The sequence below is a fragment of the Trachypithecus francoisi genome, unplaced genomic scaffold (assembly GCF_009764315.1).
Source record: "Trachypithecus francoisi isolate TF-2019V2 unplaced genomic scaffold, Tfra_2.0 Lachesis_group3, whole genome shotgun sequence".
Taxonomy (NCBI): Eukaryota; Metazoa; Chordata; class Mammalia; order Primates; family Cercopithecidae; genus Trachypithecus; species Trachypithecus francoisi.
Genome location: NW_022681468.1, coordinates 63,853,378 through 63,873,457, shown reverse-complemented (window position 1 = coordinate 63,873,457; position 20,080 = coordinate 63,853,378). Strand labels below are relative to the sequence as shown.

General features: G+C 34.9%; 1 pseudogene; it reads left to right on the top strand.

The window, feature by feature from the left end:
* Positions 1-18,566: 18,566 nt before the first annotated feature.
* Positions 18,567-19,091, top strand: LOC117069717 (annotated as a pseudogene).
* The last annotated feature ends 989 nt before the right edge of the window (positions 19,092-20,080 follow it).

The window sequence follows — 20,080 nt, the reverse complement described above, 5'->3', positions numbered from 1 at the left end:
TGTTGGGAACTAATTTAAAAGTCTTTTGTAAGTTAAAACAGTGAACTATTTACTGGTAGCTATCTTAAATGACAGTTAGTGTTAAAACCAGTGCTTTATAAACATCAAATCAGCAATTGAGGTAAAACAGTCAATCAGCCAGGCCTCGTGGTTCACAGTTGTAATCTTAACACTTTGGGAGGCAGAGGCAGGAGGCTTGCTTGATCCCAGGAGTTCGAGACCAGCCTGGGCAGCAAAGCAAAAACCTGATCTCTAAAAAAAATAAATTAAATAAAAAAAATTAGCCAGTCATGGTGGTACACATGTGTAGTCCTAGCTACTCAGGAGGCTGAGCAGGGAGGATTGCTTGAGCCTAAGAGTTTGAGGCTGCCATCAGGTATGATTCTGCCACTTCACTCCAACACAGATGAAAGAGTGAGACCCTGTCTCTAAAATAAAATAAATATATTTTTAAAATAAAATACATAGTCAAAATCATCAAGCAGCATGTATAATACAAAATAGAGCAATAATGAAAACAAATAAATAGAAACAATTTCAACAAAACATTTGAATTGGAGTCTGAACTGTATGGATCTTAGTTCTGGCAATACCTTTGGCTGTATATGTGACTGAGCCAAAATACTTTTATTTTCTGCATTTATAAAATATTCCAATGATGAAAGTTAGGTGAGTATTGAGTAGTACATGAAGGTGGTGGTAGTAGGGGATTATTAGATTGCTAAATAATCTCAAATGCAAATGCCTTCTCACACTTGAGTATAAATTCTTCAGAGAGGTCAGTTGCAGATGGGAAAAATTTTGTCTGCTTTTTTTCGTGACACTGATTAACACACACTCATGCTTGTTTTCAGGTCTCTGCTCATTCAATGGGAAAATTCTGGTAATGATTTGGCAATGTCACTCCTGTGTGGGGAGGTTTTCTAAAATCTAAAAGGCTGTATTTCCCTTTGGGCAATCTTCCATTAGTCATATTTGTTGGATAAACTTGCTGGATCAGCAATCACTAAAAGCACATGCAAACAAATTTAGTTGGTGTTGCTTCTGTTTGAAGAAAACACAAATAAAGTAGGCTATAACTATCTCTTTGAGAGTTACTAACAACTTAAAAAAATCTATAATCCAGAGAAGACTAAATATAATTGCTCAGCAAAAATGTTTATGTGTCTGAGCCCCCTATAGATAGATCATCTTAATGAGTCCAAAGACTCTCAAGGAAAAAAAAACAAAAACAAAAAACATATCTTTGTCTTTCCATTTCAAAAATGACAGAAGTCTTTCAAGTATGAAAAATAAAGCAGGCCAGGCACGGTGGCTCAAGCCTGTAATCCCAGCACTTTGGGAGGCCGAGACGGGCGGATCACGAGGTCAGGAGATCGAGACCATCCTGGCGAACACAGTGAAACCCTGTCTCTACTAAAAAAAAAATACAAAAAACTAGCCGGGCGAGGTGGCGGGCGCCTGTAGTCCCAGCTACTCGGGAGGCTGAGGCAGGAGAATGGCATCAACCCAGGAGACGGAGCTTGCAGTGAGCTGAGATCCGGCCACTGCACTCCAGCCTGGGCAACAGAGCGAGACTCTGTCTCAACAACAATAACAACAACAACAACAAAAAAAGAAAAATAAAGCAAATTGAAACCATCCTCTATCTATCTTTTAATAAAACAAGAGGGAAAGATACTGCATAATCTTTGTAAATGTTTGTAAATCGTTTAATTAACTCTCAGATTTCTTTTGTAATTAAGATTAGAATCTATTCAATACGTCTAACTTTCTCTCCTAATTCTTTATCATTAAGAGAATCCATCAAGTCTACCACATAAGAATGGGAAAGATTCCAAATTTTATAGCTGCCTTCTATCTTGAAGCCAAAACATTTTATGAGTCTCTTGGTTCTAATGTTCTTAACTCAGTTGAGTGTCTGAGTATTTTAGATGAGAGACATTTTTATCACTTTGACAAAAATGGCATCTTTAATTTTAATGGCTCCATCAAAAATTGATCAAGCATGTTGTTTTTGTGAGCCTTTTTAGAAATGAATTCACTAACCAACAATTTTAAAGATTCATCCATTTTTGTTTAAAAACTCCCCTTCAGCACAATACATGAGCTAACTATTTATTCACAGATGGCATCTTTTAAAAATAAATCTGAATTGTGTTTCAAAACCCAGAACCAAGGTTTCCAATAATAAGCTCAGTTTTTGCAATTAATCAATCATTCAGTCACACCATCTGATGTGGTTTGAACATTTGTCCTCTCCAAATCTCATGTTGAAATGTGATTCCCAGTGTTGGAGGTGGAGCTTTGTGGGAGGTGGTTGGTTTAGGGGACAGATCCCTTGTGAATGGCTTAGCACCATTGCCGTGGTGATGGATAAGTTATTGTCCAGTTGGCTCACACAAGAGTTGGTTATTTAAAAGAGTGTAGCACCTCCCTTATTTCTCTCTCTTGCTCTCACTCTTGCGATATGACATCCCTCCTCCCCACTTCACCTTCCATCATGACGATAAGCTTCCGGAAGCCTGCAATAGAAGCAGATGCCAGCACCACACTACCTGTATTCCCTGTAGAACCATGAGACAATTAAACCTCCTTTCTTTATAAATTATAAATTTCTGTATAAATTTACCAGTCTCAGGTATTCCTTTATAGTAACACAAGCAGAGTAATACAACATTATAGAATTACCTATCCTCATTTTTATCAACAATAGTTTCCTATTATATACAGGAAAGAATACATTATTTTGAGTGACAATGCTTTTGTAATTTCAAACCTTTTAAAAATAATTCTTGCACATATTTTGATATATTCATTCTTGTACACATTTTGATATCTTAAGTAGTTCTATGGAAGGTATGATTTTAAAAAATTGAAGTTTTGTGTTTTTATATTTTCACCCCTCTTTAAAGTAAATATGTGCAAGTTAGTGTATTCTGTAAGTACAATATTCATTTAAAAAATTCAAATATTTGGCAATGATTTTGGAGTTTTAAATATTTTAAAATATACATGATTATTAGGGGAAAACTTAAGAAAGCAACACTTTGTTGTCAATTAGGTGAAGAATAATTTATTTAAAGAGATAGTTTACTGGAAGATTTAGTATTAAAAATTTTAATTGTGGAAACCAAATCATATATAAACTGCAACTTAAAACATGAGAAGTAATGTTCTGTATATAGTCTGTACATGTTTGTCCAAAATTCTGTTTCTGGTATTTTAAAATAGCAATTGTTTTTCTGTTCATAAATAAAGATGAAAATGTTTATTACAAATTATCAGTTATTTATTATCTCATTACAGATGCAAATAAAACCATAGACAAAAATAGACTGCTTTTAAATGGCTGTCTTCTAATTTTCACCTGTATTACAAAGATGATATGAAGTACTAACAAAACTGTACTATTTGAAAATAAATAAAAGTCCTTATCATTTATCACCACTACAGTAAATATTGAACAAAACAACCATGTCTCTATTCTTTTCTAGTCTTTGATAATATGCAATGTTGCTAAATTTCAAACACTTTAGTGGCAATGCACTTTGCTAGATATAGAATACAGTGGACTTGCAAGAAGATGCATATTGTTTTATATTTCAGGGAGCCTAAAATGTGATTTACAAACCATACTTATGAGTCCAGAAAGGATTTTCACGGGAAATGTAGTTTGAGTGTCAACTTGATGTTTAGAGTGCTTACAAAAAAGGCATAGATAATGCCAGTTTTGTATGTTAACACATATTATAAAATGTTCATTTTTAATGGCTATATAGTGTCCAAGTCATTTCTATTTTACATAACCATTTTTCTGTTTTAGAGCCTTGGTTCTTTTCGATCCTTTAATTTGCCATTATACATATGTCTAATAGAATATATATCTATATATCTGTATGGTTTTATTAAAATAAAACCACCAAAATGGTATGGTTTTGTTAACAAAAGATAATAGTTTAAAAAAAATCGAGAATTTGAAGTTGCTTTCCTTTCTCTGATCATTGGTAATGTCTTAATTTATGCCTGTATATGTTAATTGAATGAAAGATTCTCATCTGCTCATTTGATTGGTAGTACCCAATGGAGTGGTCTATACAAAATGGACTTTTGGCATCTAGATGTTCATTTTTATAAACAAAAGGAAATTTTGTAATTATATATTTCAAGACTCTTAATATCTAAGATATTTAATGATACAATGTTAATTAATTTTCCCCACGGACAATGACAACAACAACAAAACAGTGTGAGATAATTGAGTCTAGGACCAAAGTCTCATCACACACCAACTGTAGGTCTCCGTCACTCTATTTTCCTTTTGCCCATGGTTGAAATTATCTAAATCATTTAGGTTTCTATTTATATTATATTTTCAGATCATATGAATTTAGGGGATTTTTTTTCACATACAGTATCTGAAATGCTGTCTCTCTCTCTCTCTTTAAATTTGTCACAAAATTAACCAGATTTGATATTTTCAAAGGTAGGTCCTGTTATTGGCTACCTTCTGTGTTATTCAGTCTCTTGTGCTAACTCTTCACTGATACTATCTTATTTAATTTTCATGTAAAATATATGAGATGAAATAATTGATGCTTAGGTAAAGTGACTTTCTAATAATCGTAAATCTAATAAATGATAAAATCAAATTTTAAAATGTCCCTCTTTCTAGTATAGTTATTATGCAGTCTTGCATCAGACAGATTTGTATGGAGTTCCATTCTTGCCACTTCCACCATTCTACTCTAAAATTGTCATCTATACCCTACACTATGGAAATCATCCCCTAACTGATTTCTGTGCTTCAATTTTGGCACTCATTAGCCAGAAAAATATTTGAAAAAATATAAATTTGATCATGTAATCCATTCTTAATGTTTTCCCTTCCTTATCTCCTTCAGATATTTGAGCTAAATTTACATGATAAGAAGGAGTTAGCTAGGCAAAGAAGAGGAATAAGGATATTCCAAATTGGCCATGCAGATGCCTCACATATCCAAAACGCAAGTTTGCTTGAAGATTTGCAAGTATAATTAGAGAGTTGAAGTCATTTTTTAAAGTATGTATTTTAGCAGGTGATTCTGCAATGATGGCATAGTGGGAAGCACCAGAAATCTGTCTCCTCATCCAGACAACAATTTTACTTTCAGAATATGTCTGATGTAACTACACTGAAACTCTGAAGTCTATTGAAGTCTTAAAACTTCTGAAAGAAGGTTTGGACAGTAAATTGTGGTTAATTTTGATCTTCCAGTTCAGCTACCCATCCCTTGCACCCAGTTCCAGAGCAGCCAGCTGTGTACGTGTTCCTAGGGAAGCATGCACACAACTTGGGGAAGCCAGAATGTGCAAAAATGACTCTCAGATATCAGGATCTGTGCTCTGATCATTGATTGCTAATTTCGATGATTTTAAAGAGGCAGTGGCCATTATTGTTACTCCAGCCCCCATTGTTGTAAGTACTTCTCCTTCTGGCTGAGGTGACTTCAAGGGGATTTAAGAGGTTGGTGCCTTGTTCCCGCTTTTATTTTTGCCTTTGTCTCATTTTCGGAGCCAGACATTGATACTAAAATATTTTTTTAGAAACACATATATTAGGTAAATTAAGAAGTAACCACACTTGCCAAGGAGAAGTTACAGGGTTAAATAAGACATGAAAACACCTTAAGTTTACATTTCAGGCCAACTCTGCAACAGAGACAGCCTACAACAATCAAAACATAAAAAATGAAAACAAAAACAAACACTGCAGGAAAGGGATGATCTAATATTCTAGGGTTATTATAACATTGGATTCAGATGTATAGTTTTCAGCAAAATGTATAAGCATGCAAGGAAACAAGAAAAGATGAGACATTTAAAGAAAAAAATAAACCAACAGAAACAATTGCCGATGGTGGATCTACTAGCCAAAAAAATTAAAATATCTGTATTAAAATATTAAAAGAATTAAAGGAACGCATTGAAAAGTCAACACAATTATGTGTGAACAAAGTAGAAAATCAATAAATTTATAGAAAACCTAAGGAGAAACAAAAAGTATAGCTAAAAAGTACAAGAAAAGAAAAGAAAAGAAAATCACTAGAGGGTTTTATAGAAAGATTTCATCAGGCTGGAGAAAGAATCAGCAAACTTGAAGATAGAATATAAAAATTATAGTCTTAGGAAAAGAAAGTTAAAAAAAACAGATTGAAGAGAAGTAAACAGAACTTAAGGGACCATTGGTATGTCATCAAGGAGACCAACATACACATTTTATAGTCCTAAAAAAGAGAGTTACAAAGGAGTAGAGAGAATGTTTGAAGAATTAATGGCTGAAGGCTTTCCAGATTTGGTGAAAGACATAAAATATAAGCATCTAAGAATCTCAGAGAACTCCACATGGGATGAAATCAAAGATAACCACACCTAAATACATTATATAATTAAACTGTTTAAAGACAAATTTGGAAGCAGAATGGGAGAAGTCTGCTTATCATATGCAAAGGATACTAATAAGTCACTTTGGAGACCACAAAGCGGTGAGTTGATATATTCAGTGCTAAAAGAAGATTAAAAATATATCAATCAAAAATCCTGTATTTAACAAAACTGGTCTCCAAAAATGACAGAGAAAGTAAAAGAATCCCAGATAAACAAAAGCTGAAAGTAGTTATTACCACTAGACCTGCCTTAAAAGAAGTGTTAAGGAGAGTTCTGCAGATTGAAATAAGAAGACATCAAATAGTAGCTCTCAATCGGTAAGAATAAAGTTTTTTTTCCAATTTGAATACCCATTATTTCTTTCTCCTGCCTGATTGTCCTGGCCAGAACTTCCAACACTATGTTGAATAGGAGTGGTGAGAGAGGGCACCCCTGTCTTGTGCCAGTTTTCAAAGGGAATGCTTCCAGTTTTTGTCCATTCAGTATAATATTGGCTGTGGGTTTGTCATAAATAGCTCTTATTATTTTGAGATATGTCCCATCAATACCTAATTTATTGAGAGTTATTAGCATGAAGGGCTGTTATATTTTGTCAAAAGCCTTTTCTGCATCTATTGAGATATTCATGTGGTTTTTGTCTTTGGTTCTGTTTATGTGATGGATTACGTTTATTGATTTGTGTATGTTGGATCAGCCTTGTATCCCAGGGATGAAGCCCAGTTGATGATGGTGGATAAGCTTTTTGATGGCTGCTGGATTCGATTTGCCAGTATTTTATTGAGGATTTTTGCATCGATGGTCATCAGGGATATTGGTCTAACATTCTCTTTTTTTGTTGTTTCTCTGCCAGGCTTTAGTATCAGGATGATGCTGGCATCATAAAATGAGTTAGGGAGGATTCTCTCTTTTTCTACATATTGGAATAGTTTCAGAAGGAATGGTACCATCTCCTCCTTGTACCTCTGGTAGAATTCGGCTGTGAATCTGTCTGGTCCTGGACTTTTTTTGGATGATAGTCTATTAATTATTGCTTCAATTTCAGAGCCTGTTTTTGGTCTATTCAAGGATACAACTTCTTCCTGGTTTAATCTTGGGAGGGTGTATGTGTCCAGGAATTTCAAATTGTCCCTATTTGCAGATGATATGATTGTATATTTAGAAAACCCCATCGTCTCAGCCCCAAATCTCCTTAAGCTGATAAGCAACTTCAGCAAAGTCTCAGGATACAAAATCAATGTGCAAAAATCATAAACATTCCTATACACCAATAACAGCTGAACAGAAAGCCAAATCATGAGTGAACTCCCATTCACAATTGCTTCAAAGAGAATAAAATACCTAGGAATCCAGTGTATAAGGGATGTGAAGGACCTCTTCAAGGAGAACTACAAACCACTGCTCAACAAAATAAAGAAGGACACAGACAAATGGAAGAACATTCCATGCTCATGGATAGGAAGAATCAATATCGTGAAAATGGCCATACTGCCCAAGGTAATTTATAGATTAAATGCCATCCCCATCAAGCTACCAATGACTTTCTTCACAGAATTGGAAAACACTACTTTAAACTTCATATGGAACCAAAAAAAGAGGCCACATTGCAAAGACAAACCTAAGCCAAAAGAACAAAGCTGGAGTCATCACACTACCGACTTCAAGCTATACTACAAGGCTACAGTAACCAAAACCGAATGGTACTGGTACCAAAACAGAGATACAGACCAAGGGAACAGAACAGAGCCCTCAGAAATAATACCACACATCTACAACCATCTGATCTTTGACAAACCTTACAAAAACAAGAAATGGGGAAAGGATTCCCTATTTAATACATGGTACTGGGAAAACTTGTTAGCCATACGTAGAAAGCTGAAACTGGATCCTTTGCTTACACCTTATACAAAAATTAATTCAAGATGGATTAAAGGCTTAAATGTTAGATCTAAAACCATAAAAACTCTAGAAGAAAACCTAGGCAATCCATTGACGACATAGGCATGGGCAAGGACTTCATCTCTAAAACACCAAAATTAATGGCAACAAAAGCCAAAATTGACAAATGGGATCTGATTAAACTAAAGAGCTTCTGCACAGCAAAAGAAACTACCATCAGTGTGAACAGACAACCTACAGAATGGGAGAAATTTTTTGCAATTTACCCATCTGACAAAGGGCTAATATCCAGAACCTACAAAGAACTTAAGCAAATTTACAAGAAAAAAGCAAACAACCCCATCAAAAAGTGGGTGAGGATATGAACAGACACTTCTCAAAAGAAGGCATTTATGCAGCAAACAGACACATGAAAAAAATGCTCATCATCACTCGCCATCAGAGAGATGCAAATCAAAACCACAATGAGATACCATCTCACACCAGTTAGAATGGCGATCATTAAAAAGTCAGGAAACAACAGGCGCTGGAGAGGATATGGAGAAATAGGAACACTTTTACACTGCTGGTGGGACTGTAAATTAGTTCGACCATTGTGGAAGACAGTATGGTGATTCCTCAAGGATCTAGAACTAGAAATACTGTTTGACCCATTTATTCCATTACTGGGTATATACCCAAAGGATTATAAATCATGCTGCTATAAAGACACACGCACACGTGTGTTTATTGTGGCACTATTCACAATAACAAAGACTTGGAACCTACCCAAATGCCCATCAATGATAGACTGGATTAAGAAAATGTGGTACATATACAACATAGAATTCTATGTAGCCATAAAAAAGGATGAGTTCATGTCCTTTTAGGGACATGGATAAAGCTGGAAACCATCATTCTCAGCAAACTATCGCAAGGACAGAAAACCAAACACCACATGTTCTCACTCATAGGTGGAAACTGAACAATGAGAACACTTGGACACAGGAAGGGGAACATCACACACCAGGGCCTGTCGTAGGGTGGGGGTTGAGGGGAGGGATAGCATTAGGAGATATACTTAATGTAAATGACGAGTTAATGGGTGCAGCACACCAACATGGTACATGTGTACATATGTAACACACCTGCACATTGTGCACATGTACCTAGAACTTAAAGTATAGATATAAAAAAAAGAATAAATAAAGATCTCACTAAAGTGTGTGGGAAATTGTAAAAGTCATATTACTTTAAATAATATTTGTAACTCCACCTTTTGATTTCTCCATGATTTAGTGATGAATATATTAAAAAGCAATTACTCTAAAAGCTAATATTGTAACTCTGATTAGTAACTCTAAATTTTGTTTCCTACACAATTAAATATATTAATACATAGAAAAAAATTATTGATTTATGGGCAATAGTTCCTTATTGATTTTTTATCTACACAAACTGCCCAACGTTGAAAGTGGGTATTGAAGTATTCTCTTATTGTTGTATTGCAGATCTCTTTCTTCAATTATATTAATATTTGCTTTATATATTCAGGTCCTCTGATGTGCTCATGTGTATGTATATACACACACACACACACGCATATATATATATACACACACACATTATATATATAGTATATGTGTGTATGTGTGTGTGTGTGTGTGAGTGTGTGATGGAGTTTCACTCTTGTTGCCCAGGCTGGGGTGCAATGGCATGATCTCGGCTCACTGCAACCTCTGCCCCCTGGGTTCAAGCAATTCTCCTGCCTCAGCCTTCTGAGTAGCTGGGATTACAGGTGCACACCAATTTTATATTTTTAGTAGAGATGGGGTTTCACCATGTTGCTAGGCTTGTCTTGGACTCCTGACCTCTGGTGATCTGCCACCTCAGCCTCCCAAACTACTAGGATTACAGGCGTGAGCCACCATGCCTGGCCTGGGTATATATATATGTGTGTGTGTGTGTGTGTGTGTATTTACATTTGCTATAACTTATTGATGAATTGACCTTTTATTGTTTTATAATGACATCATTTTGTTTTTTATAGTTTTCAACTTAAAGTCCACTTTATCTTATATAATTATAGCTACTTAGCTACCCCTGCTATCTTTTGTTTCTATTTGCATGGAATATCTTTTTTCCATTCTATCGTTTTCAGTCTCTGTGTGTGCAAAGAGTTGAAGTAAGCCTCTTATAGGCAGTATACAATGGAGTCTTGTCTTTTTTTTTTTTTAATCTATTCAGCTTCTTCATGTCTTTCAATTGTGGAATTAAAGTCATTTACATTCAAAGTAATTGATGATAGGTAAGAACTTACTTATGCCATTTGTTCATTATATTCTAGTTAGTTTGTAGATCATTTGTTTCTCTCTTGCTTTCTTGCTGTCTGCATTTTGACGAATTTCTGTAGTGGTATGCTTGGAATTATTTCTGTTTATCTTTTGTGTATCTAGTAAGGGTTTTGATTATGGTTACAATAATGCTTACATAAAACATATTGACAGATTATTTCAAGCTAATAATAACTTAACTTTTATCACTTACAAAAAAATGCTTCACTTCCCCTGACAATTTAAAAAGTGTTTTTGATAACACATGTTTATCGTTTATAGTTTGTGTTACTTAGCACATTTTCGTAACTGTAGTTTTTAATAGTTCTCCCTTTAAACCATCATTGTAAATATTTATTTTCTCAACATCATTATAGTATAAAATGTTCTGAGTTTTACTCAACTTCTTTTTATTAATGAGTTTTATATTTTTACATGTTTTTATGTCACTACATTGCAATGTTTTCCTTTTGCTTGAAAAACTCTAACATTTCTTATACAAGTAAATTCTTTGGGTTTTGTCTGAAAAAGTTTTTACCACCCATTTACCTTTATTTTTATTTTTATGTATTTTTCAATACAGTGTCTCAGTCTTTTACCCAGGCAGTAATGCGGTGGCACAGTCATGGCTCACTGAAGCCTCAAACTCCTGGGCTCAAGCAGTCCCCCTGCCTCAGCCTGCTGAGTAGCTGGGACCACAGGTGTGCACAACCATACCCAGCTAATCTTCATTTTTACTTTTAGCAGTGGAAGGGTCCCCTATGTTGCTCAGGCTGGTCGGAAACTCCTGGGTTCAAGCAGTCCTTCTGCATCAGCCCCCCAAGTGCTGGGATTATAGGCATAGGACACTGCACCTGGCCACACTCCTTTATTTTTATTTTATTAATTTTTTTTATTATACTTTACATTCTGGGATACATATACAGAAGGTGCAGGTTTTTTAGGAATACAAGTGTGATGGTGATATGCTGCACCCATCAACCCGTCATCAACATTAGGTATTTCTCCTAATGGTATCCCTCACCTTGTCCTCCACCCCCTGACAGGCCCCAGCTTGTGATGTTCCCCTGCCTGTGTCCATGTTTTCTCATTGTTTAACTCCCACTTATGAGTGAGAGCATGTGGTGTTTGGATTTCTGTTCCTATGTTAGTTTGCTGAGAATGATGGTTTCCAGCTTCATCCAAGTCCCTGAAAAGGACATGAATTCATTCTTTTTTATGGCTACATAGGTTTCCATGGTGTATATTTGCCACATTTTCTTTATCCAGTCTATCATTGATGGGCATTTGGGTTGTTTCCAAGTCTTTACTATTGTGAATAATGCTGCAGTAAACATAACTGTGCATGTGTCTTTATAGTAGAATGATTTATAATCCTTTGGGTATACACCCAGCAATGGGATTGCTGAGTCAAATGGTATTTCTAGTTCTAGATCCTTGAAGAATTGTCACACTGTCTTCCATGATGGTTGAACTAATTTAAACTCCCACCAACAGTGTAATAGCATTACTATTTCTCCACAACCTCTCCAGCATCCATTGTTTCCTGACTTTTTGAAGATCACCATTCTAAATGGCGTGAGATGGTATCTCATTGTGGTTTTGATTTGCATTTCTCTAATGACCAGTGATGATGAGCTTTTTAAATAAATTTGTTGACTTCATAAATGTCTTCTTTTGAGAAGTGTCTGTTCACATACTTTGCCCACTTTTTGATTTTTTTTCTTGTAAATTTGATTAAGTTCCTTGTAGATTCTGGATATTAGCCCTTTGTTAGATGGATAGATTGCAAAAATTTTATCCTATTCTATAGGTTGCCTGTTCACTTGGATGATAGTTTCTTTTGATGTTCAGAAGCTCTTCATAGACTGCTAGCCAGACTAATAAAGCAGGAAAGAGAGAGGAATGAAATAACACAATAAAAATGATAAAGGAGACATCACCACTTATCCAGCAGAAATGCAAACTACCATCAGAGAATACTATGAACACCACTATGCAAATAAACTAGAAAATCTAGAAGAAATGGATAAATTCCTGAACACATACACCCTTCCAAGATTAAACAAGGAAGAAGTCAAATCCCTGAACAGATCAACAACAACTTCTGAAATTGAGGCAGTAATTAAAACCTACCAATCCAAAAAAGCCCAGGACCAGACAGATTCACAGCCAAATTCTACCAGAGATACAAAGAGGAGCTGGTACCATTCCTTCTGAAACGATTCCAAACAATAGAAAAAAAGGGAATCCTCCCTAACTCATTTTATGAGGCCAGCATCATCCTGATGCCAAAACCTGGCAGAGACACAACAAAGAAAGAAAATTTCACGCCAATATCCCTGATGAACATTGATGCAAAAATTCTCAATAAAATACTGAGAAACTGAATCCAGCAGCACATTAAAAAGCTTATCCACCACGATCAAGTTGGCTTTATCCCTGGCATGCGAGGTTGGTTCAATATATGCAAATCAATAAATGTGATACATTACATAAACAGAACCAATGGCAGAAAACACATGATTATCTCAATAGATGCTGAAAAGGTCTTTGATAAAATTTATCACCCCTTTATGCTAAATACACTAAATAAAATAGGTATTGATGAAACATATCTTAAAATAGTAAGAGCTATTTTTGACAAACTCACAGCTAATATCGTAATGAATGGGCAAAAGCTGGAAGCATTCCCTTTGAAAACCAGCACAAGACAAGGATGCCCTCTCTCTCCACTCCTGTTCAGCATAGTATTGGAAGTTCTGGCCAGGACAATAAGGCAAAAGAAAGAAATAAAGTGTATTCAAATAGGAGAGAGGAAATCAAATTATTTTTGTTTGCGGATGACATGATTGTATATTTAGAAAACCCCAACATCTCAGCCCCAAAAGTCCTTAAGCTGATAAGCAACTTCAGCAAAGTCTCAGGATACAAAATCAATGTGCAAAAATCACAAGCATTTCTATGCACCAATAATAGACAAACAGAGAGCCAAATCATGAATTCCCATTCACAATTGCTACAAAGGGAATAAAGTACCTAGGAATCCAACTTAAAATGGATGAGAAGGACCTCTTCAAGGAGAACTACAAACTACTGCCCAATGAAATAATAGAGGACTCAAACAAATGAAAAAAAAAGTTCATGCTCATGGATAGAAAGAATCAATTTCACGAAAATGTTCATACCACCCAAAGTAATTTATAGATTCAATGCTATTCCCATCAAACTACCATTGACATTCTTCATGGAATTAGAAAAAACTTTAAATTTCACATGGAGCCAAAAAAGAACCTGTATAGCCAAGACAATCCTTAATAAAAAGAACAAAGCTGGAGGCATCATGCTACCTGACTTCAAACTATACTACAAGGCTACAGTAACCAAAATAGCATGGCACTGGTACCAACAGATATATAGACCAATGGGACAAAACACGCATCAGAAATGACACCACACATCTGCAACCATCTGACCTTTGACAAGCCTGACAAAAGTGAGCAATGGGGAAATGATTCCCTATTTAATAAGTGGCATTGGGAAAACTGGCTAGCCATATGCAGAAAACTGAAACTGGACCCCTTCCTTATACCTTATGCAAAAACTAAGTCAAGATGGATTAAAGACTTAAACACAAGACCTTAAACCATAAAACCTATTTCTCTAGAAGAAAACCTAGGCAATACCATTCAGGACACAGGCTTGGGCAAAGACTTCATGAATAAAACACCAAAACCAACTGCAACAAAAGCAAAAATTGACAAATGGGATCTAACCCCTTTATTTTTAAATGACAGGATTCTGGATATAGAATTCTCCATCAGAAGTCATTTTCTTTTTTTTTTTTATTTTTCATTTTTTTGGAATATATCATTCAATTCTCTTCTGGCCTACAAGTTTTCTGCTGAAAAATCCAGTGACAGTCTTTTCAAGACCCATTTTATACATTAAGTAGCTTTCCTCTGATAGCTTTCAGAGTCCAGATTGCTCATCATTACATGATGGAATCCCTGATAGCTTTCAATATTTTCCCTTTAAGTTTTAGCAATTTATTTATGATGTGTCTTAATGTAGTTTGATTTATATTCAAACTGTTATATGTTCACTGAGCTTTATAAATCTGTGTTTCTAACTTCTTCCCCAGGCAAGGGAAATTTTCTCAACTACTGTTTAGAACAAATGAATCTAACAGGTATTTACAGAACATTTCATCTAACAGCAGTGAAATACATATTCTTCTCAACTATGCACAGAACATTCTCTTCTATAGATCACATGTTAGTCTACAAGTCAATTCTTAACAAATTTAAAAAGAATGAAATTATATTGAGTACCATCTTTTACAATTAAAATGGCAGGAAACTAGAAACCAATAATAGGAGCAGGCTGGACACAGTGGCTCATTCCATAATCCCAGCACTTTGGGAGGCCAAACTGGGTGGATTGCTTGAGCTAAGGAGTTTGAGACCATCCTGGGCAACATGACCAGAGCCCGTCTCCACAAAAATACAAAAATTAGCCAGGCATGGTGGCATGTGCCTGTAGTCTTAGCTATTCAGGAGGCTGGGGTGGAAAGATTTTGCTTGAGCTTGGCTTATCAATTCTTCAGTGAGCTGTTGTCACACCACTGCACTCCAGCCTGAGTGACAGAGCTAGACATTGTGTCTATAATAATAATCATCGTCATCATCATCATCGTCTTGAAGAACTCACAAATATGTGGAAACTAAATATCCTTCTTAATGACCTATAGGACAAAAGAGAAATTAAAAATTTTTAAAAAATCAGGAGACAAGGAAAAATGGAAACACAATATACAAAAACTTACGGGATACAGCAAAAACAATTCTTAGAGGGAATTTTATAACAATAAACACCTACATCAAAGAAGAAGAAAGATCTCAAACAACCTAATGTTATACCTCTAGCAACTAGAAAAAAAAAAGAACAAACTAAGCCCAAACTTAGTAGAAGGAAGTAAATAACAAAGATCAAAGTAGAAATAAACAAAATAGAGACTAGAAAAACAGCAGAAAATATAAATGAAACTAAAATTGTTTTTTTAAAAGATAAAATTCACAAATCGTTAGCTAGAGTAACAAGGAAAAAGAGAAAGAAGACTCAAATAAAATCCAAATGGACGGAATCGTTATAACTGATACCACAGAAATGCAAGGAACCTAAAGACTATCATGGACAACTATACAATAAAAAATGAATAACACAGAAAAAATAAATAAATTCCTAGAAACATGCAATGCACCACGACAAATAAAAGAGAAATGGAAAAATCTGAACAGACTTGTAATGAGTAAGGAGATTGAATCAGCAATTTAAAAACTTTCAAAAATAAAAATAAAGCCCAGGGCATGATAGCCTCACTAACAATTCTACTAAACATTTAAATAACTAATATCAGTCCTTCTCAAGATTATCCAGAAAATTGAATCGGAAGGAAAACTTCAAAATTTATTTTACAAGACAAACATTACCCTAACATTAAAGCCATACAAGGACCTTACAAGAAAAGAATACAACAAGCCAAAATCCCTGATAAATAGGGAGCAAAAATCCTCAACAATACTAGCAAACCAAATTCAGGAGCACATAAAATATTTATTAACTATGATCAAATGGGATTCATTCCACAAGAGAAAGGATGGCTCAATGCACATAAATCAATAAATGAGTTACACTATATTTACAAAATGAAGAACAAAATCATATGATACAGGAAAAAAAAATTCTCGATAGATCCAGGAAAAACAAAAGCAAAAAATATTTGACTGCATTTAACATCGGGTCATGATAAAAGCTCTCAACAAATAGGTATTGAAATAATGTACCTGAACATAATAAAAGACATATATGACAAGCCCACAATCAATATCATATTAAACAGTGAAAAGTTGAAAGCTTTTCTTCTAAGATTAGGAAATAGAAAAGGATGCTCGCTGTCATCACTTCTATTCATTATAGCATTGGAAGTCCTACCTAGAATAACTAGATTAGAAAAAAGAAATAAAAGGCCTCCATAAAAGAAAAAAAGAAGTGAAATTGTCAGTGCAAATTGAAATTGGCATCAGGTTTGCTAATGACGTGATTTTATTTTAGAAAACCCTAAAGGCTTTATCAAAGACCTATTAGAACAGTTTAGTACATGTAATAAAGTTGTAATTTATGAAAACAAAATTTAAAACTAAAAACAAACCATCCAAAAAGAAATCAAGAAAATAATTCCATTTACAATAGCATCCAAAAATAAAATTTAATATTTAGGAGTACATTTAACTGAAGAGGTGAATGATGACTATGATGAAAACTATAATACATAGGTGAAAGAAGTTGAAGAACACACAAGTAAATAAAAAGATACCTCATGTTCATAGATTGAAAATTTTACCATTTTTTAAACATACATAGTACCCAAAGCAACCTACAGATTCAATGCAATCTTTATCAGAATTCCAATTTGTTTTTCACAGAAATATAATAAAAGTCTAATAGAAAAAAAATCCCTGAACAGCCGAAGCAATTGAGCAAAAAGAATAAAGTGGGAGATATCAAATATCCTGATTTCAAAATAGATTATAAAGCTGTTTTAGTCAAAACAGCATGGTACTGTCATGCAAGAAGATCTATTGATGAATGGAAAAGAAAAGAAAGCACAGAAGCAAAATCCTGACTATTTAAGGTCAATTGATTTTCCACAAATACAATGAAGAAAAGATAATCACTTCAATAAATGGTGTTGACAAAACTGTATATCCACATTCAGGAGCATGAAATTGGATCATTCTCACACGCCATATGTGAAAATTAATTCAAAATGGACAAAATACCTATGTGAAAGAATGAATCAATAAATCTACTAGAAGTAAATGTAGGGTAAAAGCTTCACAATTTGGTCTGGGAAAGGATTTCTGGGATGGAACTTCAAAAGCACAGATTAGAAAAGCAAAAATAAACAGAGGATATTGCATCTAACAGAAAAGCTTTCATGCAGCAAAGACAACAATTTACATAATGGAGAGATAGCCCACAAATTTAGATAAAATATTTTTAAACCAGACATATGGTAAGGGGATAAAAAAAAAAAAAACTAATTTAGTAATAGACAAAGAATCTGAACGGACATTTCTCGAAAGAAGACATATGAATGACGGACAGATATGTGAAAAAAATCCTCAAAGTCTCTAATCATCAGGGAAATGAAAATTGAAACCACAATGCAATATCACCTCACGGCTATTAGCATGGCCATTACAAAAATGATAAGTGTTGGTGAAATAACAAGTGTTGGCAAGAAAGGGACCCTTTTGTACACTGTTGGGGCCAATGTAAATGAATATAATCATTTTGCAAAATAGTATGGTGATTTTCCAAAAACTAAAAGTAGATTCCATATGACCCAGAAATCTTATTTTTGGATATATAGCCAATGAATCTGAAATCAGCATGTGAATGAGATACCTGTACTCTCGTGTTTATTTCAGAATTAGTCACAGTAGTCAAGATATAGAAGCACCCTGATTTTATTAAAAGATGAATGAAGGAAATGTGGTGTGCACACACACACACACACACACACACACACACACAGTAGAATACTATACAGTCTTAAAAATAAGGAAATTTTTTTCATTCACAGCGTGCCTGGAACTGGAGAAATTTATGCTAAGTGAATTCAGCCAGTCTTAGGAAGACAAATACTTTATGATCTCTCTTATATGTAATATCTAAAAAACTTGATATCACCTACTGACTCAGGTCCCCACTTTAGCTGCGCTTCTTTAATCTCTGCAGTTGTGACAGGAAGGTAAGTTGGAGCGACTGTGTGACTGGGGCGGGAACCAAACTGATTTCAGGGCAACATCAGCAACCCCCAGGGATGGGGCCTGTGGGACCATGATGGGTTAAGAAGGACATTCACCAACAAGAGCCAGAAGAGTCAAGAAGAGCCAGATGTATGTGGTGCACTACATAGGAATGTTCCAAAATGGGAATAAATTTGATTCATCCTAAGACAGAAACAAGTTCAAAACTGGTAAACAGGAAGTCATCAATGGTTTTGAAGAGGACATAGTGCAGATGAGCTTGGGGCAGAAGGTGAAGCTGACTTGCATACCTGATGTGTCATAGGGAGCCCCAGGCTACTCTAGTGTCATCCCTCCCAGTGCTACCCTATCTTTGACATGGAACTGCTCAACTTAGAGTGAAGGCAGGAAGGAAATCAAGGTGGCTGGAGATGGCTGCTGCTCACCCTGCTAGCCTGCTCTGCCACTGGGTTAGCTCCTCTTATTGGGGCTCTTGATCAGTGTGCTAACCTCACTGTCCCATGGCATGATCCATTCTTTCTGCCCAAGTTGCTGTGTATATGTTCGTTATTGTTCATGCATATCCTTGCTTGAGGAAATTTTCATTGCATTGAAACATTTCAAGTTGTGCATTTTTTAATAAGGCATGTAGTAGCCATTCCTGGTCACAAAAAATAGATTTCTTGCTTGCGAAATCTACACTGCTCTACCTTCACTGAAGCCAGACATGCAAGGTGATCAGATATGAGATATACATGGTGTATGCTAGAGACTTGAGCCAGTTACCTTTGCTCTCACTTTCTATCTTATAAATTCTGTTGGCTGCTCACTTAAACAATGTCTGCTTTGGAAATAATATGTAAAATAAAGACACAGTGCTTGACCAAAAAATAAATCAATAAAATAAAATTAAAAATAAAACAGTTGATCTCATAGAATCAAAAGTAGAAAGGTGGTTACCAGAGACTGGGGAAGGATGATGAAAATGAAAACATTGATCAAAGGGGACACAGTTCCAGTTTTATTGAAGGAATAAACTTCAATGTTGTATTCCACTACAGTTAGGAGGAATATATCATGCATTTTAAAAGTGTTAAAATAATAGATTATTAATGTCCTCTTGACCAAAAATATAAGTAGTTAAGGTGGTGGATATGTTAATTAGTTTAATTGGCTCTCTGTACAATGTATACATAGATCAAAACATCACATTTTACCTCATCGATATATACAATTATTATTTGTGAATTAAACATAAATTAATAAAATTTTAAAAGAAATATATTCACTTATATTTTTGGAAAAAATGTACAAAGATATAATTTTGTGACAACAGTTAAAAGTGGTGTGGATGGAACTGTCAAAGGAGTAGAGATTTTGTACATTAGTTAAGCTGGAATAAAATCAGTGTCTTGTAATTGGAGGATGTTAAATTCAATCATCTGGTAACTACAAATAAAGTACTAGAGGATATACACAAAAGAAAATGAGAAAGCTACTGGGTGCAGTATCTCATGCCTGTAATCCCAGCACTTTGGGAGATCGAGGTGAGTGAGTTGCTTGAGCCCAGGAGTTTGAGACCAACTCAGGCAACATGGCAAAAATCTCATCTCTAGAAAAAAATACAAA